This window comes from Pogonomyrmex barbatus, unplaced genomic scaffold (genome assembly GCF_055798465.1).
Source record: "Pogonomyrmex barbatus isolate J1 unplaced genomic scaffold, ASM5579846v1 scaffold12, whole genome shotgun sequence".
Classification (NCBI taxonomy): Eukaryota; Metazoa; Arthropoda; class Insecta; order Hymenoptera; family Formicidae; genus Pogonomyrmex; species Pogonomyrmex barbatus.
The window spans coordinates 4,813,348-4,835,866 of record NW_028297108.1 but is presented as its reverse complement, the minus strand read 5'-3'; the positions used below and the strand labels follow the sequence as shown (position 1 = coordinate 4,835,866).

General features: G+C 38.2%; 1 protein-coding gene across 1 annotated transcript in view; it reads left to right on the top strand.

The window, feature by feature from the left end:
* The window catches only part of LOC105430898 (uncharacterized), a 41,817-nt gene that overhangs the window by 14,161 nt on the left and 5,137 nt on the right, over positions 1-22,519 (top strand). The window lies entirely within an intron of this gene.

Sequence of the window (22,519 nt, the reverse complement as noted above, 5' to 3'; positions counted from 1 at the left end):
AAATAATTTGTTTCTTGGAAATAATCATATATGATAAAATTTATGTCTCTTAGTTCCATTTATACCAACATGTAAAAGTCTTTTTTTGGTATTTCCTCCTTCCTATTTGCTAAAGATATTGGAAAAGTATCATGATTTATTTCATTCGATTTATGAGCTTGAGTATTCTTCAAGCAATAAATTTCCAGCTAAAACACATATTACGCCAATCGTGAATAATGTTTACCAACAAATCATACTTGATGTATCGAACACACAGTTTTGACATAAAGAAACGACCATTGTATTCAATGCCAATTTTCGTCTAAAAGCTCTTGTTTGATTAGACGATATATCTGCTACTTGACTGATCTGGCAATTTCAATATGTTACAATTTTTTCTTTTTCAAACATCTTTTTTGATATACATATTGAGATACATATTCCAATCATTTTTCATTTTTTTTATATTTCTTACAATAGATTTTCTTAAATATAATAACATACATTTTTTAATTCAAAAATCGTCGTAAATTTTAGGGTAATTGTAATGATAATCGAGATATTTAATACATGTCAGTTTCCGTTTTGGGTTTCCTATTTTTTTATCATTCTCGGGAACGGATGCGGGTCTCGATGGCTGCTAAAGCCGCCAGTAATGTTCACCGAGATATAACCACGGAGTATTGGAGTATTCGCACGCCGCATATAAATCGCAATTCGAAATCCGCACATAATACAACGTTCGAAGCGTTGGGAATCGCATCGATGATGATGGCGCATCGCGGCCTCCCGTTTTTTTCCGCGCACCTCGCTGACCCTCTTACCTTGACCATGGCACTCCTGAATTCCTGCGATAATTCCTCCACGGCGTAGCACGAAAGTAAATACCGATTGCGCTTCTCGCTTTCTCACTCCGACGTCGCCGCGAATTTTCTTCGTTCTCGTCGCTGCCGAAAAAAATGCCGGGACCAGCCTTTTTGCCGGTCGACCTTAACGAGTCCGGGTAAGAACGATTATTGAAAGCCAGAGGGGAGGGAGGGGGAGTGTTCAGTGGCGCGCCGATCTCAAGGTAGACTCGAAATTAAACTGACGACGGTACGATGCTGCGTTTTGATACGCGAACCGGACCTACAATGTGACGCAGAAGCGAATGTCGATGCTAAAGAGACCGATTCGTACTTTGAAAAAGAAATTATATAAGAGACTATCGTTTTAATCGCTTTTACGACAAGAAATTACAATTTATTATTTTTAATTTTAAATATTACGACAATTAAACATCAGATTTATAGATGGTACACTGAACTTTATAATGTTATGTTAGGTGTGTATAATAAGTATAGAGATATACCTTCGCCTCATGAAAATTTCGAAAAGTTGAAAAAAGAATCGATTTCGAGAGTTCATATGGTCATTTTGATAAATGAAATGATGTTCGTCCAGTGAGAGATCTTCATTTTATAGCCGATCACGTTCAGAATCTTTCGGCCACCTTTATAGTTCCAAGAAGTACATTTGTCTTCATGGCCATTATTTTCTTTTCTGATCGGTCCGGCAAAGGAACGAAAGTTTTTCTTTGCTTTCTACGTGACTTTGAAACTCGTTGAAGTGAAAGAGTACTACAATTCTTAGACAGTATATTACTTATTGTTACAGACACGTCCATTTGAAGGTCCAAAACTACGCAAAGCACAAAAAATAGCTTACATCTTCTGGGAACTTTTTGTTCGGAAAATAAAGCTAACAAATGCTTTGAAGACGTGATATATATAAATGTCAGATATATTTTCAACTTGTTTTTTTTTTCTCTCTACATAATAATTTTCCGTTCTCTATTGGTAGAGTGACAAAACGGATCCAGGGTGTTTTTCTCTGACGTACTTGGCACGTATCTCGCGTCGCAGTCTCGTTCAGAAAATTCAAGCTACTCTTCGATAAGCGAGATAAAGTGCAAGAGACTCGAGAGTCGCGTTCCTGCATGGTCAGCTTCCCCAACTGGAATCTCGTTCATGCCATCGTGCGATTTGGCACGTTTTTCCAGTATTGTGGAACACCCTGATTATATTTTGGCACCAACTATAATCTTCAATTACATTTTAATCTTCGGTCGTATTTTTTGGATTTTCGTTCGTTAAGTCAAATGAAACTGTCTTAGAGACCTAAAACTTCGATATATTAAAATTATTGTTATTGTTTAAGTTATTGTTATTGTTTAATTTAAAAAAAAAACATAAATAACAGAAACATTAAAATAACTAAATGATGATTTTTTTGTAGGAAAAAAGTGCGCGAATATTATTCCAAGGAAAATAGAATTAAAAATTTGAAATTTCTTTTTTGACAATAATTAATCTATTTTATAATTCTTAATTATTTTTTTTTCAGTCTCATTTAATTTACTCAGATAAACATTTAAACAAAATTAGAAGAAAATTTACATAATAAATGATATCAAAAAATAAATTAAGTATATACACTTAAATATAAATTATATTATACAATTGCAATAAATTATGAAGTCAAAAATATTTGATAATGGAAAATTTGTCTTCCGAATAAAGAATATTTGCGATTACGTAGTGACCGCAAAGTCCGTCGACTTGTGTGCGATTTGTATCTCTTCTTCAACCGGAAGTGGGTTGTATCACCAACACGATTGTCGGGTTTACGACTTTGTGACACGCTTATTGTGTTTTATTACGAACGACGGACGCGAGGCAATTACGTCTACTTAGATTTTATAGCGAATGTATCAAAGTATTCAAACAGAAGGTACTCAAATATTCCAGTTACTATCCTCTCCATATCTGGATGTACTAGCATATATTTACAAGTCTGTAAGTTTTAACTGCACTCTACATTTATTTTTGAAATATTTTACATTCAAATTTCTCATAAAATATGCTGGTAAACTTTTCCCTCGTCGACGAATTTCCGGCTTCACGAAAAGTCCACCAGTGTTCTAAAATGCAAATGCAAAAATAGTAACCGACGCGAAGGAAGATGGGCCGTTCCCACGTTTCATCCTAAATCTCCGGTGAACTCCTGCCTTCCAATCTCTTCCTTCCGCCCTTCCCGCCGCTTCCGCTAGTCCGTCGAGGCTCGACTCGCAAATCGTCACCGTCGATTTCCATAATTTCCGCGTGAATGCACGCGCGTGTCCCATTAACGCTCCGGCCATGTCCGGCTTTTGAAAAAAGCCGAAGAAACGACGTTTCACAACACGCTCCATTTTGCCGTTCTCCATGCGAGTGCGAGTTCACCGTATCATGGTGAATTATGAATGCCGATACTACGACCCTGAATCCCGTGGTGGTCCGACCGGTGTTACTTTATGGGCGGCAGCGAATATAATGCCGCAATTAACACAATGAATTGTATCGCTAATGAGGTGAGAGTTGCCGCAAATTTTACAATTTTGAAGGATATATGTTTTTGCGAGGGGGTGAATAGTACAAATGACTATAAAGCGGTCAAATTTTTTTCAATGCATATCGCATTGAATACCGCAATAAACCGCTTTTTTTCCATTGCTATTTTTTATTTTATTTTGTTTTTAAAAACGTTGAAACGAACGAACAATATAATTTAATGACTAATATTCATGATAATTAATATTATCAATATCCAATATATAACACATTATACGTAATAAAATATACATTTGTCTTTTATTATTAAATAATACTGATATTTTGATTATGAAATATATTTGTTATTAAAAATTCATTGACTGAAATTAGACTTTTATTACAAACCATAGGAATTAAGAATTAAAAAATTAGAAGAAATTTATCATTTTATAAATCGTCATCCACGAGACATCTAAACTAAGCCTGCGTTTCAATTACGATCCTATGATCAGTATAAAATAAATAAAATTCTTCTTCTCAAAGAATCAAAGCTCAATGAGAGTGCAAACGCATTCAGACCGCATTCCTCATCCTTCCGCCGTATGCATCGTCATGCACACCTATAGCGACTTCCTATTTATCGTGATCTCCGTTTTCCTCGTCACATGATGACATTTTGAAGTGTTCGTTGGCTTGATCTCGTGTAATAGGAGACCTAAATTAAAGCGAGCCGCCTTGATGCTTAGAACATATTAGAGCAATTATCAGAATGACTTATTAGAGCGAGAAGAACGGCGGTGAGACTTTGTGGCACTCATCAGTCCGCTAATTAAGTAATACCGCAACTTGTAGCCGGAAAGATCCACGTTGTGTGTTCGTGTTGTTCATTTCTTTATGGTGCTATATTTTGTAAATAAAATCAACCGTCAGAAAATTAAATAAAGACACATAAAACATGTAAAAGATATCAATTATAGATATCAATCTATAACAGTTGATAAACTTTTTTTTTCAGTTTATATAAACTCTTAAATTTCCTTCATAATTATTCATATAAGATATAAATTGAATATTTCATACGTATGTATTTGAATATCAATTTATTTAATATACAAAGTATGTAAATAACGAATATTATTAAGTATTATCAATCAATTGTAAATTACAATAGAATAGATTAACGGTGTAATTATATTACGTAACTAAATTGCTTGGAATAACCGGACGTATCAAGCGAAATAGCAAAAACTGAGATTCCTTCGTTGAGGTAGGTTCGGCACGCGACCAGATTTGCGACGAATGTCGTGATGATGGCATGCGCCATGCCGCGGCCAAATGTTCACGGATGCCAGAAATGCCTCAAAAATACCCGAGCAAGCGTATCTCTGTATCTCTGTCGGATGCACGGTAGTTTCCTCGTTTTTCTACGTAAGCACTTTATGAGCATTTGTAACTTCAAGAATGATTGTTCTCTCTGGGACAAATTTCCACAGTCACACCTATCTCATAAAATAAGCCAAAAAACGAGGTGATTTTATCATTGTTATTTTTTTTTTTTTTTTCTTTATTTGTGCTTTCTCTTATCGATTAAATACAATTTGTAATAAATAAATGATTTATAAAAAAAATATACTTAATTAGAAACTAGAGACAAAACAAAAAATTGGGAAAAAGAAGTTTGTTGTGTAAAATATGAGATTCTAGGATGTTCCTGATGTGATCTAATTAGATTCGGCCTGTACGAACGTCTAATAACGAAAAATCAAAATGCGAATCGCTTCAGAGATGAGAAATTTGGAAAAAGAACGAATTCGAACGAAGAGTGATCTTCATAACGTTAACAACGAATCGAGCTAATCCTTCCCTTGACACTATTACGACTAATTGTTTCGCGCTTGCGGCGCGAAGCTGTACGCGATCGTGAGGATGGAGTAGTATCTCGTATTATTACTTCATCGGCATGAAGTAATCGCTATTTCTCTCTCGCTCTTGGACATTCGACGGGGTGGCGGGAATCTTAGGAATTCGAACGGAAAAACTATTCGAAAATCGTAAGGCGATACTAATCGCAGGCCGCACGCGCGCGCGCGCGCTTGCTATCGCTTCTAATTTGATCAATCGGTGTAATTATCGCGCGTGAATTGTTACCTCCGTCTGTCGCTCTCCGGAGGAAACGAAAGCGCTCGCGGTTAGAGAGCCGAGGCGCGAACGCGAGCTCGCCATCGAATTGCGAGAGACTTGCGAGCGTCGAAGTCTATCAGAGCGTGTCTGAGGGAGTTGCATTGATTTTTCATCGATTCCAGTTTCCAGCGATGGCTGACATTAGCCAGCGGCCGCCGCGCGTTGCAACCGTCCTAACAGTCTCGCTTAACTTTTATATGGCTCTTACATGGAGGCTGTTCGGTAATAAGCGCGTTCATCGGTGAGCAGTATATTCCTTATCGTATCAGACCAATATACCTATCGTAAACTTAAATAAAATCTTTTTCCCCGCCCATGGAATCACAGTTGCAGACATTTCCGGCATTGGATATCTTCGTAACTATCGAGTAACTGTCTGGATTCACAAGCGAGGATCACCTGAGATTCGAAGGCTCTTATTATTTTTGTATATATTTATTTTGCCGAAATTCTCTTTATATTATTTATATCCAGACATTCTTGTTAAGAAGTTGCATTAACTTATCTCGCCCGTAATATTCATTTTTCAGGACAAGCGTAACAGTAGGAGGTCTCTTAACCGCCTACGTTGAACGTATCAACCTGTTCCTATCAAGCTAAGCTAATAAATCAAAAAGATACATTGTTCTTATTACTTGCATTCTTTAGCATAATTATTCATTTCGAACCTGTGATCTTGCAAGAATGTGCCCCAGATATCGAAACCTCCTTGTCATTGTAACATTTATGCGCTTAGGTAAAGTTTCTTTTTTCCCCCGTCAGATCGTATCTATTTTGTAAATGGCGGAATATGATGACGTTGAAAAAGATGAAGACTTTTTTAACGCTGGCTCGCGTGAAATACAGAGATAAAAATAAAAATAATACATTGCAATCGGGCATATAATTAGGGCGATATCGCGGCGCTAGCCGGTTTATATATTCATAGTAGGCATTTCACGTTATGGCATTGTGGTGTGCCCGGCGTTTTTTTTATTTTCAGTAATGAGCAACGACCGGCGGTGATAATATTCGTCACGCGATTGGCCGCGCGCGCGGCGAAATAGAGGACAATTGGAAGTGGACAATTTGCCGAACCAGTTTCCTACAGATTTTACTGCGCTCTTTTAAGCCGATCGTTCCGCCACCGGGATCACGCGCGGACGCGGGCGATAAACACGGTTTTACTGTCGCCGCGCATCTCGTTTAAATTTTCGCCTCTCATCGCATTACTTTTATTATCTCACGCGCCAGTCTTTAGTGCGTATCGGGCCGTAATATAGCGAGCGTTAACCGAATACCGTCCATCCGGTATGGTCGTATTGTCGCTCATTCCCTTTCGCCGCCACCGCTCGTTCTTTTCCCTTCCGAATTATATCGCGGACTGCCGTAATTTATCGCGAATAACGTGCCTCGAGAAAAGGGGAAATCGTTTCGCGCTCTTTCGCCCGCTCGGTTCGCGCGCGAACTGCCGGCGCCGCGACTCGCGGAAACATAACTCGCGATAAAGTCCGGCGATCGCGCGAGCAGATAATATACGACTTTACTTTACGACGTGCTTAGCACCGCGCCGATTAATTAGTTTACACGAAACACTGCTGATGCTATCAAAGCGAGACAGTTGGCCTCGAAGTCCGTCCGCGTGTCGTGCTGCGTTCCGTCAATGACGACGACGACGAGAACGATGATGAAGTCGCTGTTAAATAACGCCGCGATTCGCGCGCGTTAACTCGCCGCCTCGACTTTGTAACTGTATTTTCTACAAGTATCCAAAGCCTGTTTGCTCGCGAACGTGTTGCGCCATTTTTCTAATTAGCCGACCGCGACGATCTATTAATCTTTCTCAGTTATGAAACAATCGTAATCTCGCGTGTTCCTTATAAAATACCTTGTGACACGACGTTTAGTTGAGATTTGCCAGTTACGCGTGTACAGGCGTATGAATTTAACGAAGAAATGCTTAAGCTCCTCATTGTTCGAGATGATTTATCACTAATTACTTCGTTAAAGGTTATTTGCAATCTCTAAAGTTTCGATATGAAATATCTTTTGAAAAATTGAAACTAAAATTCTGTGGAAATTTTTTCAAAATTTTGGATAAATAAGATTTTATTTCGTAATAAAAAAAAAATGATCAATTAAAATCCTCTAACTTTTCAGTTCAGTCGTTTATGATCAAGCAATTAATCATTCGCCTCGATGACATCTTGGAATAAAGATCGTAACGGGAAGACGCAAGGTGCGTTCTAAATATTCTGAATATTCTAAGTGCATTCTTTTAAATACATACATCTAGTCAAGAGGGACTTGGAAAGATATTTCTCCATATCTTAGTGCCGAGACGTGGAGAAGCTGGCGGAATTGAATATATTATTCTCGATAAAATGGGAACGTGCCTTCGCCTCGCCGAAGAATTTCAGCGCTGCGAGGATTACAGTGTAAAATTTTCAAATCGCGTGCACCCGAAGACATATGACGGTCATAATCGTTCGATGCCGATGCCGAAATCAAAGTCGATTTGTTGAAGACGATCGTTGAAGAGATTTATACCTCAAGACAAGAATGTTCTTGTCGGAAAAAGACAACCGCCGATATCCTTCTCGTTTCTGAAATCCAAATTCACGCTCCAATAATTAATTGCTTTTCGCACATTAATTTTCAATATTAAGCGAGGCATGGATTTTGCTGGAATGAAACGTTAATCACGAGATAGCGCTTAATTGTTCGTCGGTCTTTGTCGCGCGATACTCTTATTTCATAATAGCCTCGTAATGGAGTTTGGTGTTGGTTTTCTGCGGAATCGCGCCGATATATACATGCACAAGGAGCTCCATATAAATGCAATTCGCTGCTCCAGGTCAGCGTAGTAACGGAGTCTCATTTCTACTTTCAATTTGCCTTGAACTTCTTTGTCTTCATTGCTCGCCGCGGCCCGTTGAGCCCGATCACTTGTTTCAGAGCTTGCATAATCTGAATACCTGCCGCGAGATCTTTGCCATTCGCGGAATAATCGAGATATCGTTAAACCGCAAAGTGAAAAGTTTATCTGCTTCCCATAGACGGTAGAAAATGTTAATAAAAATCACGGTACTCCTAACGGTTTCATATGGTAAACACGTATTGGTTGTTTATTTTTCAATTCCCAATGAAAGAATTACATATAGAATCCTTCTAAAATCCTTCTAACACTTACTATGTTTGCGGAGGGGGCAATTAAATTTAAGTGAACAATTAAACATTGTTATCGTTTTATTTTGCGCTCGCTTCCATTATGTAACCAGAGCCTGCACGAAATGAAAGAGAAACTTCGGTCGGTGATTGCTAATCTTTGAAAAAAAAGCCGATCATGAAAACGATCGATGGAATAATTTCCGCAGATGAAAGCCATTTCGGTGCTTGTAAGTGAAACTCAAAAGCCACTGGACTGTCAGACACTTTTACAGCCCGCCGCGTCTCGATACTGCCTATCCTCTCATTCGTTCCAAACAAGAGTGGAGATAAAACCGCACGAGATGAGGACCCTGTCAGAAAGGCAGAAAAAAGCCGTGCTGCGATCATGCCAAGAAAAAGACATTTGATTCTAAATATAGCCAGTTGTTAAACGAATTTAGAAATCCGGTTTGAGTCACGTTTTTAAGCATGCGTTTCTGACAAAACGTGTTGGGACAAAAAGGAATAGAAGCCGGGCTTCTCCCTTGGATTCCAAACACGCATCATTTTCTACGCCTGGCCGTTTAACGAAATCGTTTTTGCCCATCGAAGGATATATTTTTGACGGGATTATAATAAAAACGTTAACTTCGGTGAGAGATTAGCACCGCTCTCGCAGCAAAACGACGGAATCCGTTATGGCAGGTTCGCACGAAACGAGGAGGCGAGTCAAATGGACTAGTTAGCTGCTTGTCTTTTTCAACGAAAGAGGATAAAGGGAAAGAAAAGCATGTATCGCGCTTCTTGTACCTGTACATTGTTCTTTTTGTCAGGCGGTATTATGGCGTATTTCGTGTTGAATAAAAAGATAGATCGATCGTACAACCCGATGGATGCAAAATAATTCGATTGGCTCATCTCATGTGCCCCTAATCAATTCTTCCGATGATCATTCAAATTTTGGCACTTGTACAAATTCAAATAATTTATTAATTGCTCTGATACAATTACATTCTTTAGCGTCAATGTGTAACTAGCGCAGAATCTTATCCTAAATGCAATTTTACTTCTTTTGTGCGCCGGAATCACGTCGTTTCTCACTTCTTCCACGAAGAAGTTCCTTTCGTGCCGCGATGACTGACTTCCTGGAAGAAATACAAAATGCGTTGTGCTCGATTTTCCAGGAGTCAATCAAGCAACCGGTAGTCGCAGACCAGAGAGGAGCACGAATGGATCCAGTCGATCGCCAAAAAATTAGATAGTAATTGGAAAAGTATAACGAGAGTATAGAATCGCTATTTTCTATCTGACGTCGTTATACCATACGGCATTTTTTGTCGTCCCGTAACGGACATTATTTTATACGCAACGTCCCACATACGGTGGAAAACGATGTTCAAATGGACATAACGAATAAGGTTGCAATTGATCGATTGTTTTTCTTTTTTTCCTCATCTTTTTCCGTCGCAGCAGCGTTTATCAATACGTATGTATAAATTAAGATGCTTATCGAGTCGGCTGTGAATTGGCACAGCTCGTCAAGATTGCGTTTTTTTACCAGACACGTTTCTTAGAGCGGCTAATAACTTCTTCCCTACTTTTTATTTCCGATAGAAAACAAACGCGGTTTCTCGGTTAGGAAGAGCAGCGAGTGCGGCGCAAGGTGGAGCGTTATCTACGGCTCGTATTGTTTCCTGCCGGTGAGAAACGTCTTCGTAATGCATTCTCCAAGCTGGAATAATGCTAGGCCTTGCAGGATGCGCCGGCGGCGATCGTCGTAAAACCAACGTCGCTTATACTTCATGCAGAAGTAGTATGACAACAATAATACAAAGATGTTGATTGTCCGCAAATCTTTGGTACTTGATATTGTTGTATTTGTTCAAAACACCATTGTCAGAAAATATTATTTTTGAGATTATTTTTAAGATTTGAGACTATTAAGATAGAATTATTCACTTTCTTGTGCCAAGAGAGACAAAATAATACAGACGAAATATAGACATCCTGAAAATAACATGAGGATGACAGTGACGCTACCTTAACACGAGACAATTGCTGATTCGTAGAGCAGAAAGGATTGCAAAACGCGCTTGATCGGCGATTTGTGCGAAGAGGCCTCATCATTTTTTCAAGAACATTTAACCATCTGAAGAAGACACATACGCTCGTAACCTTGAAAATGATGTATCTGATCTGGTATGATGATGTAGTTTCTTATAATTCTCACTTGGGAATCCTCTATTACTAAAATAATAAAAGCTCGTTTCGAGAAAGTGAATCTGCTCTGAAATTCGCTCTCTCAGAGAAACTTGAGATTTATATATGATCTCTTACAAAATTTTTATTGTTTGCTTAATCTAATTATGTTTTAAAGAGAATAATTTGCATTAATTTTTATTTTCAATAAATGCGAGAACTTATATAATATTTGCAATCAAGTTTTTATCGATTTTGCTATCTATTTGGATTTATGATAACTCACTCCACATAATTTCAAAATTTCCGAATAGTGTGAAAAAAATCAAGACTCGGAGGCTGGCGTTAAATACAAATTCGATCTCATCTCCACAGACCGACGAGAGAGATATGGCGACGTCGAGCCGTCGCGATAAATTTCGGCACGCTTTTTCTCTTCGTTTCGTATATTTCCAACGCGAACAATCGCACGTCATATAAATATACTTTTACAACATATCGGCGACGGTAAGGGACACCCCGCGTCGACGCTCGGATTTAACATCGTCGTCTGCGGTATTCAACACGGAGAACAAACGTTTCGAATTATTGTGTGCGTATTTTCGGGGAAAATCCAGCATTTTTTATAAATCTCTCTTAGATAGCAAATAAAAAGTAAAAAAAAATTATTTAAGTGACAAATTTACAATGACAAATTTATAATTTTTTTTGTTTTCAAAAACAAGAAAAATAAAAATTAATTTTACTTACTATATTTTAATTAAATTTTATTTATCGTTATAACCTTTCTCTACTGGATCTTATTGTAAAAGAAGTCTTTGTACCAAAAGGTTGGATGAGAGTTTTTCCAGATGGTTTCCTATGAGTACTCTCTTCTAACTGAACTGGCGTTTGTAGTCTACGCCGACAGAGCCAAAGAAAGAAGCCACATGATCCAGCAGTCCAGACTCATAAGTCAGTCTTAGGAGCAGGTGTCTACGATTAACGTTATCGGAGGCAGCGCCGATTCCTCAGCGTGGTAGCGAGTTTGGCGACGCGCCAGAGGCTCAATTCTTACGACTCGGACAAACTTTCGGTCGTGCCGATTATTACCGGTGCGTCTTCCAACCTCCTTGGACAGCGGCCAGACATGTTGCAAACGTATACTGGAATTCCCGTTGCGGACCTTCGAGTCGCGCACGCGATATGTCATGGACTCGCGACTCGAAGCTTTTACGCGGACGGACTCCGAACGCGATTTCCGCGACGAGCATGACGATAACGCGGAAAATTCCCAGGATGTTCTGTTATATTGATACAAAATGATTGTACGAATTGGCTGAGCCTAAGTTCCAATTTTTCTGTCAACTTTGAGAAGCTGGATTTTTTTTATAAACTTGTGAAAATTTAGCAGCTGAAAAAGCTTTGAAATAATATGTCGAATTTCTTCTACAACGTAATTAATATTTTACTTTTTTACCAAGATATATTTAGTATATATTTTTTTTAATTTTTCTCGGCAAATTTCACCACCTTTTGCATTTATAATGTCAACACTGGGAATCCCCTTTGAGGATGCGTCGCGCGAGCAAGTTCGCGAGCGTATGATCCCATCGCGTCGGCGAGATGGTGCAGCGGCGAAAAAAATAAAACAGCGAGGAAGAAGAAGAAGAAGAAGAAGAAGAAGCAGAAGAAGAAGAAGAAGACGAAGAAGAAGAAGAAGAAGGGAGCCGCCGCCTCCGGGAGAGGAGGCCTCGAGGTCGCGGCTGCGTAGTTCCCCACGGCTGCGGCTCCCACGAACTCAGCCACCGCGAGTGTATACGCTTTCTAGATCAGATTCATTGACCCCGCTGAATCTCTCGGAGCGGAGACTCGGCCGCTCGTGCTTTTTCCTCCGCGACACAAACGCAACCGATCCGCGGTGGCGGTAAAGCGCCGGAGATCCAGAACGAAGAATTGTAATATATATATAGCTTTATCCGAACATAATGCGCAAATCCAGTAGTGTGTGTGTATATATATATATATATATATATATATTAAATTAACGTACTTAATAAATGTAGTACGAAATTAACGAAATTAATCGAGAGGAGAGACGAGAATGAAAGATGATCGTCCACGAATTGACTTCTGAGAAAAATGTTGAGAGTCTAGAAAAGAAATAAAAAGAGAATAGAAAGAATAAAAAAATAATATATTTTGATAAAATTTTATTTATTTTAAATCGCTATGAAATAAAACTTGATTTTTAAGTTCGAGAGTTTTTCGGCGATATTTATATATAAAAAAGATGTTTCACGGCTTGGAAACATTTTTTCCGCAGCAAATACTTTTTTTCAGAACGATAGCGCCTTCAGCTAATTAATAATAATTCTGGATAATAAACACGTTAGAAAAATGCAAAAATGTAATCTCGTGTTTATACATGACACACGTGCGCGAGACATCGGGACGATGTCTTCAGATTTTCGTTGTGATAATCTAAATGAAGGTCAACGAATAAAAATAAATTATGACGGATAATAAATGATGTGATAAACAGGAAGAGCGCTCTATATTCCAGGCGCAGAGCCAACATCGATTTTCGATTTGAGGTGAACGTACTACCACAGAAGATAAGATGGTAACGGAAAAAATGTATTGTCTGAATAATTCTGATGACGATGTTCGCAAGCAAAAGTGACGCGCGCAGTCCAATATTATAAGATATCAAATCAATAAGCGATTTAGCCACTTTCGATAAACTGTCTTTAACCTCGTGACGAAAACATAACAAGAAATCTTAATGCGCAAAAAAGAAACTTTCGAGAAGAACTTATTGGAGGAGAAATATTCAGGTTGTGCCACATAGAATTTTTTTCTTATATCATTGATTCTTTTCTAAATAGCGCTCGCAAATTCCCACTAACAACTCAAGCAGCGACACTTCTTAATTATTTTACACAGATATCTCTTTTTTTAAAAGTCTTAAAAAATTGTTGTCGATTAAATGCTATTTGTCACTAGTTCTGCGGTATAAGGCACGAAATTCTGAACGTCTCCGATCCTAATCGTTGTCGCCAACGTGGACTCGCGCGTCTCGTGATTATCGATTATCCTTGTTAAATCGATGATCGCTCATTGTCCCAAGACAACCCGAGGCCAAGTATCGAGCAGAAGTGTGTCACATCTGCTCGGTGAATGAGACGCTCCGAAGAAAATCGCACTCGCGTCTTATTAAAAGCTTAACAGTTCGTCGAGGCCGTCCTGCAGCCGGCGAATTACGGTATCGCCTTCGTTTGAAGCGGCGTCGAACTTAATTTTACGTTTAATCGCGCGCCAATTATATTAGCTGGTCGCGCCAGCCAGGATACGATCCTCTCACTGATAAGCCGGTCAGCCTTCGCGGCTGATATGACGAAATTTCGGATTCGTAGCAAAAGGGTTTCGAATCGGTTGGTGGAAAATTTTACATATTTCAAGTTCTAAAAAAAATATTTTTTTCACAGCTGAATAAATACACGATCCCTAATCTTGTTCTTCGATTTATTTATTTTGACGGGCTAAATGGTTGACTTAGTTACTCTTAACTTGCTTGACATATAATGGCAACTAACAACTCGAGCGATATAAGTCGGAAAGTTTTACACGCGTTGAGTGCCAAGGAGATACTTTTACATAACATTGAATAAATATGAGTCTAGACTCTATTTCATCGAACTTCGACAGTTTATTAGTTTTGCTGTCATCGATATTGAATACGATATGAATACGTGAAACTTTAATAATCCTTCTAAAGTCACGAACGGTTAAATAATTAAAAAAGCGAAAGATTAATTTCTCATAAACACATTTTTAGTCATCGTGATTTATTTATTAGCATGACAGACCGAAACAACCGTCGCTTTAACAGACAGACATTGCTCTAACATTTAGATCTATGAAATATTTATAGCTCGAGATAACGCTCGACGTGATTAGTCGCCGATCATTTCAGCGCGGGTATCCCCGTAGAAGTCAGTCGTGAAAATTCAGCCGCGCGAGAAAAAGCGAAAGCTACTCGGTTGAACAACACTCGTGCAACAAGTACGCAAGAAACGGTGGTTGTTCAGTCGGCGAGGTGTATCGGAGCTAGAATGCCTATGTAGCACGAGCGAGGCACGAGAGACGTTCTCTGAAATATATATATATATATATATATATGTATACGGCCACGGTCAAACTCGGCCTCAGATAAACTCAGCCAGGATGCACCGGCTCCGGGATACGTAGCAGACAAAGTGCATGCCGTCGGAGATGTAGGAGAAACCTTAGATACACCTGCTGTGCGACTTGTACGCGAGCCCCCGGCTACGGGGTGTCTCGGAAATGTTGTATCGCACTTTCAAAGTTTTACTCGCGATTTATGACGCCGATCCACGCTCCTCTCAACGAAACTTTAATAGGAGGGTACTCCATTTTCTACCTGAAACTTGTCTAAGAGACGTATGGAGACGTCGTAAGCGCGTACATACGACTTCTGTTAAGTCTCTTATGTAGTTGAACCTTCAGACTCTCTGCAAAAATGCAAACTCAATTTTTTTCAATTCAAATCAACTCAATTTCAATTTTGTAATTTTTTATTTAATCGCTATGACAGGGTAAAGATTTACCCTGTTATTTAATTATTGCAGTTCTTTGTATTAAAAATTAAAGAGTATCGTTGACGGAAACATTCGACGGTAGAAATCTACTGTTCCAGTGCCTCTATTTTTAAACGCTATATATATATATATATATATATATATATATATATGCATTATATATAATATGCAACGAACCGAATGCATACTGATCAAATGCATAATATTAGATAAAGCAGGTATGAAGCATCAGTCAAGTTTATCGTGAAAATAGGCTGACAGCTTAAAATAAGATAAATAAGTGGATCGCTTACTCGTCGATCGCAGATATCCGGATACCAAGTCTTCAATCAGTCGATTATTTTTTTCTTTTTTTTTTTTTTTTTTTCGAAATGCTCTCTGTCACCGAGCGTCATCGACGGAGCGGAAAACATGCTGCGGGAGAAACCAAGAGAGAAGCGGATTTACTAATCACGCGAGAAACGCCGAGATTACAATCCCGAGGAATGCGCTTAGAACCGTCGTTTCGAAAGGCCGCTACTCTCACATTCTAGCAGCACCGTATTATATTCGTCCACGCGTACAGATTTGTGGTTTCTGCTAGCACCAAGGATTTATTTACCGCGAGAAGTCGGGCACGGTTTAATTTAATCGCATACCCGCGACTATTCATCATACGCGATCGATTGCGTTATGATAAAACGATGATACGGCTTCGTATCCGAAAAGAATATCTTTAAAAGAAGAAGGATTATTCATATTATAGCGCAATTTTATTGTTATTAAAGCGGCGATTTGGATTGTATCTCGAGATAATCTGAACGCGAGAATTCATTGCTTCGCGATTATTGAACGAATATTGTTCGTTCTGCTAGCGTTATTTATGGAGAGGTCAACCCGCAATGAATCATCGTAGATTCGAGTAAAAAGGCATTCACGAGAGACCTCAGAGCCACGAAAGTTGAAGAAGCTGTCACCACTGGTCACCTCGAGGCCATTTAAATGGACCGAGAATAACAACTCGGGATAAACCCCTGCAATTTACAGCTACAATTTTGTAAAGTGTACCAGACTTATACCTTCTTTCAACTATATTTCTTTATTTATATTTGCAATCGATTGGACCATAACGAAAACATTAAATATATATTTTGATGTAATGATTTCTTTTTCAAAATTTTATTATTTGATAATTAAATCAAAGTTAACATAACAGTAAGATTAAAAACAAAATTTTATTAACAAAAAAATAAAATCTCACTGTTTTATTTAAATTGTAAAAGTAAGTCAAAAATACCGTTGATTTTTCTATAAATAATATTATCAGACTTTTGTTACGTCGAGTACACATAATGCATCGAATTAAAAATAAATGCCTGCGTAAACAAATTGCAAATTGCAATATGCAAGCTTCGAGACGAAGCGTAGTATTCTCCGAGTGCAATCACGATCCACTTCGAATAACCCGAATGCGAAGCGTGCAATTGATGCATTCGGAACATCACTCGGCAATCATGTGCGTTTACGCAGCCTCCTCGAGCGGTTGCGTCACAACATAATGAACCATATTAAGAAAATACAGACACTTTACATATCTCTTTCTCGATGAAACAAACGACGAGTCAAGTCAAGCAAATATCTAGCCGTGGAGATGCTTGGCTGGAGGAATTATTTTTCTCTATATCTTCTATCATCGTGTTACTTCGATAAAATTTATTAAAAAGAAGATATACACTTTCAATCTGTTAAACTTCTAAATGGATCTTCTTCATTTAATTAAAATTGATATCGCCGTTATCGATTATATTCATATCACTCTCTTGATCAAATTATAATTTTCTTAAAGAAGGCATCAATTTTCTTTCAAGAATAGTTTTATTGGCTCAACTCAATTATCTTCGTAAATTGGCCTTTAAGGATTGTGATGGAAAAAAACCGGTATGCAATCTAGGTGGGAGAAGTTCGGCACGAGCGATAATTAATCTGCATCTGGAGCGCCGGAATGTAAATGTTAGTGCTATGGATTATGAGAGCAGACGCAAGACAAATACGCGATGTTTTCTGTGTCGGTAGCGACAGGAAGATTAAAGCTGATGGAGCTTTACAGTCGGCTTGTCGTAACATAGTAAAAGTATGTGTCTTTAACTCTTCGCAATCCTGCGTCAAGGTGAATATCGTTTACAATATGAGATAAGCGATGGTAGTAAAACGCATTTATCTTTATATATTTTTAATACATGTATAATACATGTGTGTACAATAATATACGTCATAAATCATGTATTTATTTTTCAATTTTTTTTTTACCATTCGTACTTTGTGAACATTGCAAAAGTGGTGAATTATTACAATTCGTAAATTCAAATTTTCTTTGTCAAAACATTACACTGAAAATAATTATTAGTAATTATTGAGCATCATCAATGACGTTCAAATAATTGCAGAATACTTGATATCGACCTATTTCTCAATGTTATCTCGGTTCGCAAAGGGTTAATAGTTCTTCTCTGCCAGCTGTAGCCAGATTTGTCCGAGCAACAAACGTTCCAATAGATCGAAAAAATTTAATAGTCATATCAATGCGAATAATTATAGCGGATATAGTGCAAATTATGTGATAATGCATGTAAGCAAGAAATCTTTGATGTTGCACCGCATCGAAGATCTTACGATATATTTTAAACTTGCGATTTAATTTCTTATTATTTATTATTTTATTTTTTGTTTAATCATATATTTATATAACATTTATATTACATTTATACAAAAGTCTCTTGCATAAAATACTTTTCTATTTTAAATAAAAACTTAATGCAGAAATCTATATTTGTGCTTAGATTCTTCCTGCTAAATTTACAAAATGTTTAGAAATTTTGAGAAATTACATAAATTATATTTTAACAATGAAATGAGTTTATAAACGTTTTATATTAAAAGCATGCAATAGGAAAGTTTATATCACAATTGGCTTGAAATTGATCTTCTTTAATTTAATCAGTTTAATTGAACATCTATCTGACTGTAATTAAGACTTAAAAGGTTTAAACAACGACATTCATAAACGCTGAATAATTAAATCAATTTTCTATCGGCGAATCCTGTTGGTCCCCCAGTCAGCGTCACATCAAAATTAATATCTAGGAAATTAATTGCACGTACCACGTTAATTACAATCTCCTAAACGATGGAGGATAATTAACGGATTTTCCGAGAATTTTCCCTATTCCTCTTTTTCGCTCTTTGTTCTCCCTTTTCGTTGAAAGTCACAACTTCATCGGAGAAAGCTTCCGATATAGAACTGCTTGGTGGTTGGTACACGAGTAATAAAATCCGCTGGTCATTGACAAACGCGGATAACGAATTACTCGCATGCTCACATAGGAAATACTCTTGTCATCGGCTATCAGTGAAATGACTCTTAAGCATTTGTCGGAATGCGCGAACAATCATCGCCGAACCATTCACTGCTCGTGCCCCGGTCTGTAAAATATAAAAACTTTCTCGTGCCGCAAGCCGAATGTTCCACATTCGAAACTGAAATGGCAGATCAATTCAACATATGAAAACATGTATGAAAACATATCAAGAGATTATGGACAGACATTTAAAATGACGTTGATGATATCGCAGTATGAATATTTTAAATAATTTTATATACAAGAAAATCGACACATTTAAAATGTAGTAAGAGAAAAACAGATTGCTAACATTTAAATATAATAAATATTATTATTATATATAATATTTTAAAATTAGAGGGATAATTTTTAAATAAATTTTTCTCTACAAAGTCTTGTTTATATATAAACATCGGCCCGTTATTTCTTTATACTTTTGATCTGACACTATAAACATCACTCATATTCGTGCCGGAAGCTATTAATTTATATGTGTGGGAATTAAACCCCGTAAAATTCTCATTAACTTTTCATTAAAGCCACGTTCGATAACACGAATAATATTGAAGATAACGGAGAACGAAAATATGTGACAGAATATAGATTTCGTGCGCTGATGAGGAACGTTTGGAGCTGAATCTTGAAAAAGTCTCGTCGATGTCTGGTCTCTTCTCTTGCCGCGGGAGTTCGATGTTATTAGGCTGTATCTCATAAGATTCTTTATATATAGAAGCACGTATGCGTATTTTCGCGAGATAACGCGCTCGAGATCCTCCGCCACGTTACGACGACCGCATAAAGTGCCGCTTCGCGTCCGTTAATTTTCTTTCGGTGACCCCGAGCAATATCGTATTCGGCGAGCAACAAGAACTTTAGATATACTATATTTTATTTTGTTCTGTCCGAATCTCTGGATTTACAGCTGGATTACGCGCTTTGCATTCGTTCGCGCTGCGCTGCGTTAAACGTGATGTACTCGCTTTTACACTTTTTTTGTTTTCTTCCTCGGCTACGCGCATTACACGTTTTGTTTAATAATAAACGAGCGCGCACAACTTCGATGGACGAAACGAAGATTCGATTTTTTTTTATTCAAGTATGAAATCGACGACAAATTACAGTACGTGAGTACAGTCTTGCCTTTTTTCCTAATAACTGAAATTATTATTTGATTGATATTTAATGACAATTATACGAGATTATAAAAAGATATTTTAGGCATTTACATTTTAAAATAATATTTGTCTATATTTATCTGTTTATTCCACTCTCATTCTCACTCTAACATTTTATTTTAATTCTCAAAATTCTAATTTTTAAATATATGATGTAGTAAAAATTGTTTTATTAATATCTTCGCACAAACATTCACAACGTGTCGCGGTATTTTATTAGCGTAAAGTATTAAAGTTAAGCTAATTTAGCGATTAGAGCTGAAATAGGCTATAGAAGATAAATGTCCTAGCCTTAATGATTTTATCGCGATCGGCTATGAACATTAATCGAGCGCCCTTACAGCTCTAATGACCCTTAATAGAGACGCTTCCACGCACTCGCATGGTGCGTCGCGAGATAGAGTCGTTCCGAGAGAAGTGTCAGATCGATATCACGCAAAGATATCACGCAAGACGATCTCGGGAGGCACGTAAGGATACTTAGGTAGTTCTCGCATAAATCAAATCGCCGATGGTCCTCTCTCCCGTATCGACGTCGCGATAACGATTATCGGTATGTTTCACGTTCAAAATATTCCGCGTCTCCGTTCCGAACGTATCCGCGCCGATACCGCGCGTTAATCCAGCTCGGATTGTCAATATCGCACCGCGACTCGGAAAATCGCATTTTCCGTCGCCGTCAGCAAAATTATTGCGCGAAAGGCACGCGAGCGAGTAACATCGCGAACGGGTAAAGCCAGACGACGGCGCTTCCTGCCGCTGTCTGACATTTGCCTCGATGTTAACGCATCGACTTTCGTTGATTGGAAAGGCTGATAAATATGGTCGCGCGAAAGACATTCAATCTCCTCCGATCGGTCGTTACACGCGTTTTATTTATGGCATCGATTCCAGAGTGTCCCGGTGGGACGCATCGAACTTTTAGGAATGTTAACGGGCTCGCTCGCAGGAAACTGTATTTTACGTTTGCATCGGAGCGTGTTCAATAAATTGAGTCGTTTAAGTTCACCAGCACCGCGGTGTGGACACGTCGTATCAATTTGTATCCGGTTCTCCTCTAAATTCCTCGTGTTTTCGGACTAGGCGAACTCGCGCTTACTCTCAGAGCAAGCTGTTTTGAATAAATTCGATGTTCTCACCGGAAATGGATAATTTATGACGTCTTTCTTACGGCAAAACTTGATTCAAATTACACGTGCGATTTATTTTGTTAGGAAACAACGGCCAAGCGGAAAAAGAAAGAATTCCGAAGAATACACAACTTCTATCTATACTTCGTATCAACTTGTCTCGACCTTAAAATAGTTCGTGATATGAATTACCGACATAAACTGACAATAAGATGTCACGACGATTTTGCGACTTCACACTTGGAGCACTATAAATTGCCCGCTGCTCCTGTTGTTGCTACTGAAAATAGAAGGCGGAGAAGACACGCGTATTCCCGCGAGGCGACGACACGTAAACGATCGGGAAGTCGATTCTCGTATTTGTACGTCTTATTCACGAAGCAGACATAATCCCGGCATGTCTGCGTAACGGTAAAAACAGATCGGCGTGCATTCACTTTTCCTTGCTATGTATACGCACACTCGCAGGCGCATTATCCAGCCGCATATGAGGCACGCACTTTGCAGCACGCCTTTTAAGGGTATATGCGAACGGTAACGCGTCAGTGCCTAGTAACAAGCCGAAACATATTGTATTTCTCGAGAAATACAAATGGCGTATCACGCGATGCAATTGCATACGTTTAATCATCCTTTTATGCGTGTTTTAGACGCGGAAGTCTCAGTTAAAAGCGAGACATAAAAGAAGATTGAAGAGGAAATGCGGGACATCAGAGATGAGCGTCACATTATGATTTTTCTTCCGTACGCAGACACATAAATTGCACATTATATTTATGCAATATTTATGCACACATGTTATAGTTATAATTAATGTTTATCTCTCTCAAAAAGATGCTTTTAGAAACATTTTTCGAAATTAATAAACAAAATTACTATTTCAAGTTTTTTTATACATAATTTTTAATTATTTCCGCAAATTATTATGTTCTGACAAAAATATTTTAGCTGCATTTCCTTCCTCGCGTATCGCTCGCATTATTAGTACAGTAAATTAAGCAATTAACTAAATGTTCATTTGAGCAATCGAGTAAGTCACAAAAATCATAAGAGGCAAGGAGAGAAGTGTATTCCACAATTTTTTATCATTACGAGCGCTTTGCATACCTCCAAAAGGATCGGAAACAACTTTCACTTGATAATAATAGCTGACACTTATTCCTTTCCGCGTATCACGCTGCGTCACTGTGGTTACTAGTTGTTCGGGGTTCTCTTTTCTAATTATTCAAGTCACAAATATGGCTTGTAGAGACAGATGGAGGCGACTCTTTAGGGGCACTTTAGAATTGCCCGAAGCAGATGCGCAACATTCTAAGAAATTCCTGAGGAAACTCGCGGCCCTAAACTGCCTCGGGGAACGATGCGTCCCGGTATATGCGCGCCGTCGGC